Below are 16778 nucleotides of genomic sequence, written 5' to 3' on the forward strand. Positions count from 1 at the left end.
TCCCTACACATTATTTTATTCCCCATTTGGGAGCCCATAGTGTGGCTGGGTTTTGCAGTCTGGCGAGGCCCCTCCTCACTGGTCTCTGTGGCAACTGCCTTCAGCTGTGCCTTTGTCCCAGCTGTGCCCTCCCCCTGGTTGTCCTCTCCACGCTAACGGCTTGGATTTGCCCCCCCAGCCACCACCAAGAGCTTTAATTGACATTGGCCTCACCCCCCTCAGACTGTTTGCACTTGTTATCTGTTTCCTGAGAGATGGTTAGCCCCATGCACAGCAGCCCATTCATTGCTGGTGTCTCAGATTGTTTGTTTCTAATTTGCATCTTATCTCTACCACCCCCTTCAGACTGGGAGCTGCCTGCAGGCAGTGCAGGGACTCTGAACAATATACTCCCGGGGCGGGAGGCCCCAGAGAGCATCTGACCCGATCCCCTCCTCAGCAGAGGAAGAGGCGGCTTAAGCTTCATTTGTCTAATGACAACAGCTACTCGCATTTGCAATCACGCTTTAACAGTTTACAAAGCAGTGTTCACACCCATCAACTCGACTGATGCTAATTCAACCAGCCTATCCTGCCAGCCAGCCTGGCAGCAGTGGGAGCTCCACTTTTCAGAAGGGGAAACTGGGGCTCAGAGAGGGAAAAGAGTACTTGCCCAGGGACGTATGGCAAATTTGGGGTGCAGCTGGAACTAGGCCTTCAGTGACCTGACAGCGTTAAATCAAATTTGATGAATAAACATTAATGGGGCACTTCCTACAGGCCAGTTACTGGAGAGGCAGGGACACAGCTGTGGACCTGCCTGACAAGGCCCTGCTCTTTTAGAACCTACATTCTGCTGTGTAAGACCTATATATGGACAAGATAATTAAGATAAGGATAAGTGCTAGGAAGACAAGACAACAGGCGATGGGACAGTTGGTGACTGAGAGGAGGGGGCTATTCTAGCCAGGGAGATCAGAGAAGGCCTCTCTGAAGAGGGAACATGAGAGCTGAAAGCTGGATGACAGGGAGTCCACCATGTAAAAGTACGGAAAAAGAGTTCCAGGTGGAAGGAACTGCAAATGCAAAGGCCCTGGGGTGGGAATATACAGGGTACCTTCTAGGAATAGCAGCTGAAGCATGGCAAGCAATGGGAGTGTGGAGGAGATTAGGTGGTGGAGGAGGAATATGATTGTATTTTAAGCACAATGGGGAGACATAGAGGATTATAAGTAGAGAATGAACTGATCTGAGGTAGAGGAAGCAGTATGAGCGTGGTTCAGCAGGGCCTGCGGGCAGCCTGGGTGCTAATCCGTGCCACCATCCTCCTGGTCTAGGGGGCTGGCTGGGCCTCTGTACCCCTAGACTGAGACTCCAGGGTATGTCCATGCCCTTCTCTAACTTGCTGTGTGAGCTTGGGCAGGGCACTCACCCTCTCTGGGCCCCACTTGCTACAAATGAAAATGCGGGCATTGGCCAAGGTGGTTTCTCGGAGGCCACTTTCAGTCCTGACTCCCTCAGTGTTGTGGATTCAGTGGGGACAGCAGGACCTGTGTCCTCATCTCAGCCATACCAGGGGATGCTAATGTGTTCTGGGTCCCCTCAGCTTTCCCTGAGACCTTCATCCAGAGGGGCAAGGTGGAGGGGCTTCTGAAAGGGAAGTGCATTATGCTGAGTGACAGCCTGGAGAGAACATAGAGGTCACCTTTCAGTGTACCTAGGTCTCTGACTCCCGTCCCGATGCTCCTTCCCTGCCCAGGTGCAGGACTGATGCAGGCACATGGCCAGTTGTGGGTCAGACCCACCTGGAGCCAGTGCCAGGCCAGGGGGAGTTTCTTAGTAGAGACTTGGCTCAAGTTCTAGTTCTGCCACTAGTTTGCTGTATGACTTCAGACAGGGCCCTTCCCCTCTCTGGACCTGTGCTGGCAGTCACAGATCTACCCTCATGAAGCTCAGGGCCCAGCACTGTCCAATAGAATACAGTACAAGCCCCATATGTAATTTTTAATTTTCTAGCAGCCACATTAAAAACATAAAAAGAAACAGGTGAAGTTAATTTTAATATATTTATTTAACCCAATATATCCACAATATTATTGTTTCAACATGTAATTAATGAACTATTTTACTTTTTTTTCTTCATACTAAGTCTTTGAAGTCTGGCGTGTATTTTATACTTCTGCATCTCTCAGTTTACCCCCTCCACATTTCAAATGCTCAATAGTCACATGTGGCAAGTGGCTAGTGGCTACCATATTGAATAGCATAGATTTAGACATTGACATCAATAATTACCCAACGGAGCGAAAAGTGCTCTTTTATAAAGACTGTTCAAACCTTTCAGGGGCGCAGAGAAGGGAATCACTACCTCCGCCTGGAGAAAGACGGAATGCTTCCTGGAGGAGGTGACAGTTGAAAGACAAAAAAAATCTTATTGACAGCTAATATCTTTCCTCTCCATTTTGTTTTTTTTTTGTTTGTTTTTTTTGTTTTTTTGCGGTACGCGGGCCTCTCACTGTTGTGGCCTCTCCCATTGCGGAGCACAGGCTCCGGACGCGCAGGCTCAGCGGCCATGGCTTACGGGCCCAGCCGCTCCGCGGCATGTGGGATCTTCCCGAACCGGGGCACGAACCCGTGTCCCCTGCATCGGCAGGCGGACTCGCAACCACTGCACCACCAGGGAAGCCCTTTCCTCTCCATTTTGAGAAAAGTTTTTCTACCTCGTGATAAAGGTAGCCCATGCTCATTAGTAAAAGGAAAGAAGATACAGAAGAGTTAAGAAGGGAAACAAAAACGACCGTAATTTCCCCAGCCTGAGAGGCATTGTTAACGTTTCAATCCATTTCCTTTCAGGCATTTTTTTAGGCACAAGTATTTTGCATATAACTGTATTCTTGCTGTATGCACAGTGCTGTGTCCTATTTTTTTTCCCCACCTAGCACTGTAGAGCGAGCATCTCCCTGGGTTGTTAAAAACTCTCATGCAACACTATCGCTATTGGCTATGTACCATTCCAGGGAAGGACTGGCCATAAAACCTTTGTGCCTTCCTGCTTCACCTAAGGGTGCCTGCAATCCCAGCTCTGCTTTGGATGCCCCTCTGAGACCAGAGGATGCAGGGATTGGTGCAAGGAGCAACCAGGAGGGTCAGGTGCCCTGAAAGCCATGCTGTGCTTCATGCCTCACTGCCAGTCCTGGGCTGTTGTGGCTTGGAGCTGGAGAAGGCTGGGCTGGGCTGCAGCTCCGAGCAGCCAGTCTCCCCACTGCCACCTGGCGGTCCTGGAAGTGAATGCACCCTCCAGGAGCGCAGCACCACCCAGGTGGCCTGTGTCAGGAGGTGCTGGGGTCCTGGGTTTCCACTTTTTTTAAAAAATGAATTTATTTTATTTATTTATTTTGGCTGCTTTGGGTGTTCATTGCTGCGCGCGGGCTACTCTTCGTTGCGGTGCGTGGGCTTCTCATTGCGGTGGCTTCTGTTGTTACGGAGCATGGGCTCTAGGCACGCAGACTTCATTAGCTGTGGCACTCGGGCTCAGTAGTTGTGGCTCACTGGCTTAGTTACTCCGTGAGCATGTGGGATCTTCCCGGACCAGGGCTCGAACCCGTGTCCCCTGCATTGGCAGGCAGATTCTTAACCACTGTGCCACCAGGGAAGTCCCCTGGGTTTCCACTTTTGACCCCTGGTCTCTGCACCACTTTGTGAACAGTCTTCCACAGTGGAGGGCATCTGAGTTTTTATTCTGGAGTAGGGCTTCCTTCCTGCTCTCATTCTGAAGGGTTGTAGCTTTGGAGAAAGACTGCCCAGGTTCAAATCCAGCTCTACTTTTTAGGAGCCTTGTGACCTTGGGTAGCTACTCCATTTTTCTGTGCCTCAGTTTCCCTATCTGTAACATGGGATAATAATAGTCTATCCACCACAGTAAGTGCTCGATGTTTTAATTATTTGATGTCAGAGGGAAACTAAGTGCAAAGTATAGAGGGTGGATCTTATTTAGTCTCATCCCCTTTCTCTAGATCTCTGCTACTAACGTTCCAACCCCTGGAAGGTTTTCCTGAAACTCGAAATCTCCAATTGAGCTACTTTCCTGCTCAAAAGTCTTCAGTAGCTTCACGCTGCTCCCTGCAATAAATACAAATGCCCTAGCCTGGCATTCAAGATCCTCGGGAACAGGACCCAGCTCAAATTCCCCGTCTTGTCTCCCAATTTTCACCTTCAGGTCCCCTTTGCTCCAGCCAAACCGTTGTCCTCAAGACTCCAGGGGCATCCTCCATTTTCCCACCTCCACGCTCCTGTCATACTCAGCTTCACTTTGGACCACATTTTCCCCGTCCTCCAAAGACCTCATCACATACCACCTCCTCCAGGAAGCCTGCCATAGATCTACTCCCCGACTCCAAATCTCCACAGCAGGCTGATGGCACACGTCAATTTCCTTCATCTTGTATTCTTGTAAATCGCCTCATGGGATGGAGAGAATCTGGGCTTTGGGGTTAAGGGAGGTACTTGTTCAAATCCTGTGTGATCTTGAGCAGGGAGGATACTTAACCTCTTGGAGCCTCAGTTTCTTTCTATGTAAATGGTCCTAATCCTTACAGGTTATGAGTGTAGAAGGAGAGGACACAAACAAGACACTTGCCACCTGCAGATACCTGTGAGACGTTAGCTCCATTCTCTGCTAACTTATGGCCCCTCTAGACGGGAAGCCCCTTTGGGGCAGGCTGCATCCTGTTCACCTCAGAATCCCAGAGGGCCTGGCACATGTGTCCTGTGTAAGTGCTCGCTATAGTGAATCGAAACTTCTCTCCCACCAACACAAACAACCTTCTTGGCATTGGAAACAGGTGGTGAAATGCTCTTCAGTATCCGTGAGCCATGGGAATTACCACTCAGAACCACAGTCACTTCCTCCTGGGAGCTGGGAGGGCCCGGATTATCCAGCTCATAGCCGAGGGTCCTAGAAGGGGTGTTGTTCTGGCTTGCAATGGGCAGCCTGTCTCCACAGCCTGTTCCCACCCATCATCGCTTTGATCCTTACAACAGTCTAGTGAGCCGGGAAGCCCTCCCCATATTATGGTGGAGGAAACAGCAGCCAAGAGAGGATGTGACTTAGCTAAGGTCACTCAACAGACTAGTGAATGTTGGGCGTGGTGCCAGGTGTCCTGACCCCCAGATAAAGACCCCTTTGAGGCTGTTGCTATGGTGTGCCACCAGATTAAACGTTAGGAGGCCTGAGTTCAAGTTCCGATGCCCCCATTTACTTTCTTCATGGCTTTGGGTAGTTGTGTCACTTCCTGAGCCTCCGTTTCCTTGTGGCAAGGGGCCCTGTTGGGAGCTGAAAGGAATCGGGAGATAGGAATTGCTTCTGGAAACTGTGGAGTGTCGTATCCAGGTAAAAGGTTGTTACAGTTGACCACCAAGCCTGATACAGGATGCTTTGATCTTTGCACCACATCGGGAGTACACAGGGCTTTTATGGCTGCTCGCCTGGTCGGCTCTTTCCCAATTTGCCTCTCTCTTGGAGTTTGAAAGAGCTGTTTTGATAGGTGCCTGGCAACAGGGGTGCAGTAGGGTGGGGCTGCTGGACAGGCAAGCTGGGTGTGGCGGCCAGGAGAAGGCACTGAAGGCCAGGAGAGCTGCCCCCTTCCAGAAAAGGCTCAGAGTGGGATGGGCACTGGGGTTGGGGAAACCCACAGAAGGGTAAATCATTCTTTAAGGACACTTGTACGTGAAAAGAAGAAGTCATAGAACCAGGTGTAGCGAGCTCTCCAGTATAATAGTGAAGTCCCATTAGGACAAAGATTACAGCTGGTGCATATTTAAATAGGACCAGGCACAAGGAAGTGTTCTAGAAGCTTTTACCAGATGGATGAGTGGATGGATGGACGGATGGATGGATGGATAGATGGATGAAGAGGAGGGAGGATGATGACAAGCAGGCAGGCTTCCAGGAGGTGGTGACATATGAGCTGGGAAGATTCTCTGGATTACAAGAAATTGACTCAGGAGTTTTTGGAAGGACACATCTGGCAATCAAAAAATAGGAATCTCTAGTCTATGATCACGTGTTAATGGAACGCGGCAAAAGACTCAGGAGGCCTGAATGTGACCTGTGATTATTCAGAATCTAAGGCATCTCTAACCATTGAGATAATGATAGTAATAACAATAGCTGCAAGGGGCTGTGCTGAGCATTTTATCAATGTTGTCTCATTCACCCCTTGAAAGAGTCCCTCAGCATGCTTGCTTGAGGCATTGGTTCCCTTTCTTCTCTCTGCAGCGTATTCCTCTCTGCATGCACCTTGACTGCCTGACTGTGCTTCTCAGGAGAAACTGGGATTGGTCCAGCCAGCAGCGAAGCCCAGGGTGGGCACAGCATTTATGTCACCCCATGGGTCCCTGGTCAGTCCAAAGTCCTCTGCCATTGGGTATCATGGGAGAGGGAACAGCGCTGCCCAGGGTCTCAGGTGGGTTGGGGCAATGTCAGGACGAGAACTCAGATCTCCTGGTGATTTTCTGTCTCTGGGCTGGGGTGAGAAAAGACATCTGGGGTCCAGGAGAGGTTCTGAGAAGAGGGAAGGAGAAGGGGATTGAAGCAGTGGGCCTGAACTTCCCAGCCTTCCCAGACTTCTCTTGGACACACTCTGTTCCTGGGAAGAGGGCCTCAAAGTGCTGTGCCTCAGGACAAGTGTTTGATATTGGTGATGACAGAACCCTAGAATTTTTAAACTCGGAAGAGCCTGACATCAGCTTCTGCACCCCTCTCATTTTATAAATGAAGAAACTGAGTCCCAGAGAAGGAAAGTGACTAACTCAAGGTCACACAGCAAGTTAGTGGGTGACAGTGGTGAGGTGTTCTCTAGGCTATGGAGCCGACTTGGCAATTGGCCTCAGACTTCCAACCACGGAGCTGGGACGAGAAGCTCAAGGCGAGTCCTAGGAGACCAGGAAGGTGGTTTTCATCTTTCTAGCACCATCTCGAATGCTGTGCAGAGCTCAGCACTGTAACTGCCTGAGTTGGCATTGGAAAGTAGCCAGTTTGTCAATTCTACACATTAACTAATAGTCTATTATTTTCCTCTGGGATTAATGTTTAAATACAAATAGCATGTTTTATAACACAGTTAAACACTTAACATCCACCGATGGCTGATCTCTGAGCAGGGGCCAGTTCTTCCGTCCTCCAGTGGTTCAAGGGGCTCAGGCAGCCCCATGGGAAGGCAGGCATGGGGGTACACGTAGGAGCAGGTTTACACCTCTTGTTCCAAAGTTCCAATTCTGCACCTTACTCATGATATATTTGAGAAGGGCAAGCAGGAGGGTTGGCATGAGGGGACAATGGTTGAAAATCAGGAGCCAGTTCTCCTTGCCCAGGACATTTTCCTCCACTTAATTAATATCACAAAGGGAAACTGGGTCTGCATTGGATTGTGGGGATTATGCAAATGAAGCCATGGAAAGGGAGATTTCTGAGCTCCTGGTTGTTCTGGCTGTGTAAAGGCCTGTCCAGAAAACACCCACAGAGGCCAGGGCTGGGACTAGGGCCATGGGGGAGGCATTTGGAGGGACCCTGACCTAACAGGGCCCAGGCTGGGGCCAGAACTTCTAGAGGGAGTCTGGGAATAGGTTTTCCTAGCCGAGAGGAGCTTGGACTGGTCACCCTACAGGAACTCAGCCATAGAACCCAGAGCTTAGTTCTTCCTCTCCAAGAAGACAGAAAGGGTGAGGACTTTGGAGTCAGAACTGGGTTCAAATCCTTGGTCTGCTACTTACTGGCTGTGTGACGCTGGGTGAGTCATTTCACCCCTAAGCCTCGGTCTCCTCATCTGTGAAATGGGGGCAATGATAGCACCCTCATAGAGTTACACAGAGTTGATGTAAGGATTGCATGAGATAAAGTCCATTAACTGCCTGGGATGGCTCAATAGTGCCAACTCCGCCTCCTCCTCCACCTGCTTCATGTGGGATGACTGTAACAATAGTTCATGTAATATAATAGCATCAGTAATATAAATAATATAATAGTATAACATCAAGCTATATGTTATACACACACATATATATTTAATATAACAGTGAAAAATAATGTAACAGTGAACACTTGAAGAGCACCTACAAGAAGTGGGGACTGTTCTGAGCTCTTTATACACATCAGCTCATTTAAGGCTCACAACAACCCTATGAGGTAAGTAGTCATACACCCATTTTATGGATGAGGAAACTGAGGTAAGTTAAGAAACTTACTAAAGGTCACACAGTTTGTGAGTGGCCAAGCCAGGATGACAGGCTGGCTCCTGATTATGGGCTGTGCCATCTCTTACCTTCCTCAGTGGAGGGAGAAGGATGGCAGGTGCCTCAGGGTCAGGAGACCTGGGGTCCAGGCCTGGCTTTCCCTCAGAGTGCAGGGACTGGGCATTCTGATCTGGGGTCCCCAGGAGTGTGTGTGTCAGGAGGGACGCATTTGTTGTGCTCCTGCCTCTGAGCAGAGACTGACTGGTCAGGGGCCCTCATTACCAGCTGTATAGCTGCCATGGGAGGGCCCTGACATTCATCAGGTTTGACCTGCCCATTTTACAGTTGGGAAACTGCGGCCAGAGAGGGAAAGGCACCCACCCAAGGTAGCAGATGGAGTTATCAGCAGGTCTCTTGTCTCCCAGCCCAGAGCGTTCTTGCCCCCCCCCACTGCCCCCTCACCACAGGAGAATTGATTTCTGAACCACCAACTGCCTCACGGGCTGAAAATGTTTGCTGAACCTGAGTCATGAGCTCTGAGCTAGGCCCCGTGGGTGGGGGCCAGCCCGAAAGCTGAAAAGCTTTCCTACCTGTCTGACCACAGAGCGAGGCCCAGACAGAGGGGAGCTCTGGGTCAGGTGCAGAGGAATGGGGGAGGGTATGGAGGGAGGGGGCAGAGAAATGAACAGACCCTGGTCTCTGCCCTCCAGGAACTCACAGTCTGTTGGAGAGGTCAGACCCGTAATAGTGACATCAGCCCCCACCACAAGTGGCATTTATCAGGAGCTTACCCTGTAGCATGCGTTGTGCTACCGGCTTATATTCAGTCTGTTCGTCAATCTTCACAAGGGTCACTGGCTGTTATAATCATAAGGTATAAGATAATGATATAATAATATAATAATCGCATATAGAATATGATAGTGTCACCTCCATAATAATATCACATATAGAGAATCATAGACATTTTACAGATAAGGGCATTGAGGCTCAGAGAGGCTAAATAACTTGCCCAAGTTCACACAGCCCTACAGCAGGTGAAGGAGGCAGCATTCACCCCAGCTCTGCAGGTCCCTGAGCCTGTGCTCTCCTACTACTCTGTCCAATACACTAGCCACTGGCCATAGGTGGCTACTGAGTACTTGAAATTTGTCCAGTGGGACTCGAGACGTGCCATTAATGTGAAACACACACTGGACTTCAAAGGCCTGGAAGAAAAAAAGAAGAATGGACAACATCTCATTAATGTTTTTAAATTGGTGACATGTCAAAATAATATTCAGGATATATTGGGTTGAATGAAATATGTTATTAGAATTACTGTCATCTATTTATTTTTACTTTCTTTAACGTGGTTGCCAGAAAATTTTAAGTGACACACGTGGCTTGCATGATGTTTCTACTGGACCCGCTGCTCTAAACCGGTGCTGTCCAATAGAATTTTCTGCCATGGTGCAAGAGTTCTATTCTGCCTGGTCCTGTATGGTAGCCACTAAGTCCTACGGGGCTATTGAGAACTTGTAATATGGCTATTGTGACTGAGAAAGTGAATTTTTAATTGGATTTTATTTAAATTAATTTATATTTGAATTTAAGTAGCCACACCTGGCTAGTGACTACTGCATTGGACCAGCACAGCTCCAGAGAGTTAGGCTTTTCTGCCTCGTGAAGACAGTTAAGCACCATAGTGTGTTACAGGCGTCCTGATAGCTGTGTTTATACCAGGTATGGGGGTGTACAAAGAGAAGTTCAGTGGTTATTAGTCTCCAATGTAGTTGTGGAAACAGAGACTCAGAGAGGTATAGAGATTACACAACGGCACACAGCTTGGAGGTGTTAGAGTCGAGTCAAGGTTTGGCCTCAGGAGAAACTTACTCCAAGGCCCAGGCTTGTCCTCGAGATTTGCTGTCTGCTCTGCTGGGGGAACTGTCACCTAGGAGCCCCTCCAAGGCTAACACTGGCCTGCACCATCCCACCCCAAAGCCCTTCCTGCCTCCCATTCCCTTGCCAGAAAACCCCAGACGTGGTCACTTGCATCAGTCTGTCCTCAGGTACTGCCAACACCTGCCCCAGGTCTCTCTCCATCACCCCTTCCCTGCTCTCATCCCTCAGCACTTCATGCTCGAATGCCAGCCACATCCTGTCTCGTCCCATCCCTCTTGCACGCTCACCAGACCCTTTCCATCCCATCCCACTCCCTCCTCCAGGAAGAGTCGCTGCCCTTGCCGGTGGCCTGCTAGATTTCTATGGCTTCTAAGACTTCCCAGTACTTCAGAATGCAGAACTTGAGCTCCCGTCTTGTGCGGAAGCAATACAAGAAGTAGCTGGGCTTGCTGCCCTCCTACCAGTGGGCTGGCTTCCCGCCCTGCTCTGCCACCCCTGTCTGTTTGACTCTAGGTAACTCACTTCTCTCTGAGCCTGTGTCCTCATCTGTAAAATGGAAATAATGACACCACAGGGTTCTTACGAACATTAAATGTAGCAAAGGATGCAAAAAACCCTGTTAACTGTAAAACGAAACACAAACGTGGGAAATAATCATGGCACTCACGATGAACGCTTACTTACCAGATCCTCTGCTAAGCATTTTCATGCTGTTTGAAAATATGTCCCCAAATTCTGAGCTCCTCCCCGCTTCAGGAGATGGAGGCTAGTTCCCTCCCCTTGAAGGTGGTCTGGACTTGGTGACATGCTTCTAACTAATAGAATACAGCAGAAATGATGATATGTCTTTGGAGACTTGGTCATAAAAAGGCACTGTGGCTTTCTCCTCTAGCTTGGATCACTCACTTTGGGGGAAGTTAGCTGCCACGTCTTGAGGACACTCAGGTACATGTTGGGAGGGCCAGGTGGTAAAGAATGAAGGCCTCCTGCAAGCAGCCATCAAGGAGAGCCACGGGAGGGAGTCAGCTCGGAAGTGGATTCTCCAGTCCCAGTCAAATCTTCAGATGAGGGCAGCCCCTGCCGACATTCTGACTGCGACCCGGTGAGAGGCCCGGAACCAGAACCACCCCACAAAGCCACTCATGAATTCCTGACCCACAGACACAGTGAAGTTATAACTGTTTTTTAAGCCATGAAGTTTGGGGAATAATTTGTTGCACAGTAATAGATAACTAAAACACACACATAATCTAGTTTAACTCTCATAACATTAGGATGCAGGCATTGTTATTATCCCCATTTTACAGATGAGAAAACCAAGGCTCAGAGAGGAGCTGACACTTGCCTAAGGCCACTCAGTAATGATGGGGTGGACTCAAGACCTCAGCCCTTGTCCATTTGAATTAAAAGCTGGTCTGTGTGGAACCACATGCGAGACATCTCTTAGAGATGCTCCAGTGACCGAATACGGGTCTTTCTGAGCTCCACAAGGAGCCAGTGCACTTACAAGAACAGGGGCTGTAAACTACACTCTTTGGCCTAATTCCCATGCCTAGCAACCAGTAGGTGCTCATTAAATGCATGTTTGAATGGGAGGCAAGTCATTTGGATCATGTGTGGCCCTGGGCAGGTCCCTCGACCAAACCCATCCAAACATTTGTGGGGTTCAGGGCAAGATACAAATGGAGATTTACATACCATAAATCTGAATATTTTAAAGCTGCAAATCAAACTAATTAATAATAAATGAGTTATGACAACTATACGTTCATTACAACAAAATACAAAATCTGTGCAAAGCTGTGGTTTCTATATGAGTGAAAGTCAGCCAAGTAGCAAAGATGACTACACGTGCCTGGGTTGTCTCTTGATGGGCTGATGATGTTTGAGTGAGTGATAAAATAAAAACAGACAGGATTCATAAGTTATTACACATTTAGTCTGTCAATTTTGTTTTTCCTGCTTTTATTTCAGCAAAATCAATAATTGTGTTGTTATAATCAAGATTTTCACATAATTTCTGTTCTGTTGCTAATAATGTGAAATTAGACCACCTTTCTCAAGTCACTGTATTTCTCAGATAGTTTTATTTATTTATTTATTTATTTATGGCTGCGTTGGGTCTTCATTGCTGCGCGGGCTTTCTCTAGTTGTGACGAGTGGGGGCTACTCTTCGTTGCGGTGCGTGGGCTTCTCACTGCGGTGGCTTCTCTTGTTGCGGAGCACAGGCTCTAGGTGCACAGGCTTCAGTAGTTGTGGCTCACGGGTTCTAGAGCGTGGGCTCAGTAGTTGTGGCGCATGGGCTTAGTTGTTTTGCGACCTGTGGGATTTTCCTGGACCAGGGCTCAAACCCGCATCCCCTGCATTGTCAGGGAGATTCCTTACCACTGCGCCACCAGGGAAGACCCTCTCAGATAGTTTTAAATTAATTTCAGTTGGGAAACACTTGCTCTGTTGAGACGTAAGAAGAAATTGTCAATAATATTCGAAAAGCAATGTTTAGATTAGGAAATGAGCCATGAGTATCACAAAGCAAGCTTAAATGTTGTAATGGGATTGCATCTGATAAATTATGATTATTGTGGAATATATTACAAACTCTTTGAGTTCCTCATATAAACCCTATCATGTATATCTTGAGTTTTACTGTCTCTCAAAGCAATATCTAGATCCAACACTCATGTGAGCGATTGGTGTCATGCACTGTTTGTTACATATATACCAATTTAAGGATAATATGAATTATTTAATACTGCAAAATGTTCCCCAGCCGCCCTGTGCGTTTTGGATACCATGCCCTTTTTTGTATACCTCTGGAACCACAAATTGGAACAGGAAAAGAAGCAAGGAAATGGACACTCAGAACCATTGGGAATTTACTGCGTTTGTGCTAAGAGGAAGGATCTAAGAAGTCAATTAGTCTTCTCTCTTACCGAAGAGCAAAGGCTTTTCTTACTGTTCAAAGCCTCCCTGTGCTCCAAAGCAGGGAGCATCGGTAATGTCAACAGCCATACAACGCACAAGTGTTGGTGGCATTTGAATGCAGCCATCTTTTGTGTTGAGGACACAGCAAGGGATGAACAGAAGCATTCCCCTTTCCTCCTTGGGACCTGAACAGCGTCAGGCACGAGAGTGTGCTGTGCCAGGTGACCGAGGCTTCAGGATTCCTTAATAAATTGTCTGCACTGTGACATGCAGGTCTCTGGACGACTCATGTGGGGTCTGGTGGACCATGGCTGGTGCAGGAGCTGTGCAGGAACCGAGGGTGTTTCAAAACTTTCACAGCCATTGCTGCTACACCCAAGCTCACGTTCGCTTTCCTAGTCATTCATCTTCTTGTAATCATTTTATAAAATGTTCTAAGACAAATACAATGTGTTTCTCTCATTTCCTGAACAAGTTTAGTACCGTTGCTTTATGAAGCATTGACTGTCATTTCAAAATAGAATTTCATGTATTGGCATCTATATCATTGTAAGTTATGAAACTTTTTTTTATTGTGGTAAAAAAAATCATAACAAAATTTACCATCTTAACCATTTTTTTTTTTTTTTTTTGCGGTACGCGGGCCTCTCATTGTTGTGGAGCATAGGCTCTGGACGCGCAGGCCCAGCGGCCATGGCTCACGGGCCCAGCCACTCTGCAGCATGTGGGATCTTCCCGGACCGGGGCACGAACCCATGTCCCCTGCATCAGCAGGCGGACTCTCAACCACTGCGCCACCAGGGAAGCCCCTTAACCATTTTTAAATGAACATTTCAGTAGTGTTAAGCATATTCACAGTGTTGTGAAACAAATCTCTTGTACTTTTTCATCTTGCAAAATGGAAACTCTATGCTATTTAAACTCCCCATCCCCCCCCCCCACTCCCCGAAGGCCCTGGGAACCACCCTTCTACTTTCTGTTTCTATGAATTAGACTATTTTAGATGCCTTATTAGTAGTAATTCATTTTTATTGTCTTTATAAAACGTTCAGTCTGCCACAGATTGGAAATTTTAAAAGCCAAACGGTCCTTTGCAATAGATAGTTTGCGAGCACTGCTTACAAAACGCAGGGCCTAGGGACAGGGCTTCTCTTGCCCAGGTAGGTCTAAAGACATTGCTGATCCACTTGACTGGATCTCAGTTTCCTTGAGTGTAAAAAGGGGTGATGGAGCAGCAAATGCTCTGAAGGCCTTGCAGCCAAATCGCTCTGGGATGCTCTGGTTGCTGGAATTCCCCGTGTCAGGACTGGCTGTCCTGCTGGACAGCCGCCCTCTGTCCCCTCCCGGTGGGCCTTACTCCAAGTCCCATTTCACGCCCTGAGGAATTTTTTTTGTCTGCACTGACACCTGGTTTCCTGCCTCTGCAGTCACAGAAAAGCCTTCTCATGGATGACAACTTCCACTGCTCATGTCCTGGCCAAAGGTTCACGGCATTTCCCCACCAAATCCACATTCCTCTAAAGTTGACTGTTGCTCCTGTTTTCCATGATTCACACTAAGGCTGAGAGGGACAAGATGATATTAATGAGGACACAGCCAGGGAAGAGCCCCACAGTCTAGAATTTCAGAGCTGAAAGGGACTTGATTCTATTTGTTGTCTTATTTTATAAATAATATACAATCACTGCAAAACAACCCCCAAAAGATATACTTTTTAATCACCCATAATCCCAGCACCCAATGATAACATCTTTAACATTTTAGTGAATCTTTTGCTTGTTTTTTTAACATACATTTTGAAACAACATTAATAGGAATGTACTACCTGTATTGTTTATCATCTGCTTTTTCTAGTCAATATTTTTCTACATCTATATATGCACTGCTATGTCATCAGTTTTAGTGGTTACAGAATTATTCCATTGAGTGGTTGCAGAATTATTCCATCAGTTTGAGTGGTTGCAATTGCCAGGACCAGTGTCCTTTGATTGGACACTTCTCTCTGCCTGTCTGTCTCGCTCTCTTGTATAAACAATGAACAACATTCAATGTTTACATTATTTCCTTAAAGTAAGATCCTAGAAGTGAAGTGTTCTAGGCCAAAGGATATGCATACCACATTTAAAAGACTTTGGCTATAGGATTTGACAATTTTGACTAACTACTGTCATCAAAAGTATCAAGAGTGCTGGGGCTTCCCTGGTGGTGCAGTGGATAAGAATCTGCCGACCAATGCAGGGGACACAGGTTTGATCCCTGGTCCGGGAAGATCCCACATGCCGCGGAGCAACTAAGCCCGTGCGCCACAACTACTGAGCCTGTGCTGTAGAGCCCGTGAGCCACAACTACTGAGCCCACGTGCCACAACTACTGAAGCCTGCACGCCTAGAGCCTGTGCTCTGCAACAAGAGAAGCCACTGCAATGAGCAGCCCACGCACCGCAACAAAGAGGTAGCCCCCTGCTCGCCACAACTAGAGAAAGCCTGCGTGCAGCAACGAAGACCCAACACAGCCAAAAATAAATAAATAATTTAATTAATTAAAAAAATCATACTGAAACGTATTTTGGAGCTTATCCATCCAGCCCTTTACTTTGACAGATGTGAAAACAGCCACAGAGGGGAAGAGCTTCTTCCGCAAGCAAGTTAGGACAGACCAGAATGGTAACCAAGTAGTCGATGCCCAGGTGAGGATACCAGTTTCTGGGGTCCCTTGAGTTGACAGAGGAAGATACAGGGTTAGGAATGGAGAATGGAAAATGGCCCTCCTGTGGTCCAGACACTGTGTGACATTATATAAGTAACTCCTCCCACCCAAGGCTCAGTCTTCTCACCTGTAGTTGAGGAGGTTTGATGAGTCAGTTGCTCAGATCTTTCTCAGCTCTAAGATTAAGGCTATCCTGTCATCTCCAAGTTACTTTCCATTTTTAATAGTTATAATGAAAATCTTGCATGTGCACAGCCCTTTATGGTTCACAAAACATTTCTGTGAGGTAGAGAGGAGAGGTATTGTCATTAATGCCATCTCATAGGTAAGCAAATGGAGGCTCAGAGAGTTCAAACGGCTCACTCTGTGAGAACCACTAACTTCAGACAGATGCCCTAGTCCCCCTCGGAAATGCCTTTTAACAAAACAGTGACCTCGAAGCTTTTCCTACATAGGAACCCTGGACCCACCAATAATATCTATCCACCTGTCACAGACTTTTCATTCAGCTCCAAAATTCACTGAGCACTTACTGAGTGCCAGGCTCTGTGCCAGGGGTGGGGCATACAGAGGTGAGAGAGAAGCTTGGAATCTGATGGGGGAGACACACCAAAACAGAGATGCTAGACGCTCTGAAAGAGGGCAGTGTGAGAGTGGTGGGAGCACAGGGGAGACGAGAGGCATCAGGGCAGGCTTCCTGGAGGAAGTGATGTCTGACTCTCATCTTAAAGAGGGAATAGGTGAAGGAAGCCAGGTGAAGGAAAATGAAGAGGGTATTTGAGGTAGAGGGAAGAGTGTGGGCAGAGATCTGGAGACAAAAGAGGGAACAGCACCTTCAGGGAACTTTAAAAGGCCATGGGGCTTGGATTCAATCCAGTAGACTCAGAAAACTTTAAAATATTTACTTGTTCATTTCAAAGTAACAATAATAAACCCATTACATTTAAAAATAAATAATACCTTTTTATGAAAGATAACTGTATTTTCCAAAATAAAAGTATAGACTGGGCAGAGTGGCATTGTCTTACATTTTTGCATTTTAAATAAATTTATTT

The sequence above is a fragment of the Leucopleurus acutus genome, assembly GCF_964270905.1.
Source record: "Leucopleurus acutus genome assembly, chromosome: 2".
Classification (NCBI taxonomy): Eukaryota; Metazoa; Chordata; class Mammalia; order Artiodactyla; family Delphinidae; genus Leucopleurus; species Leucopleurus acutus.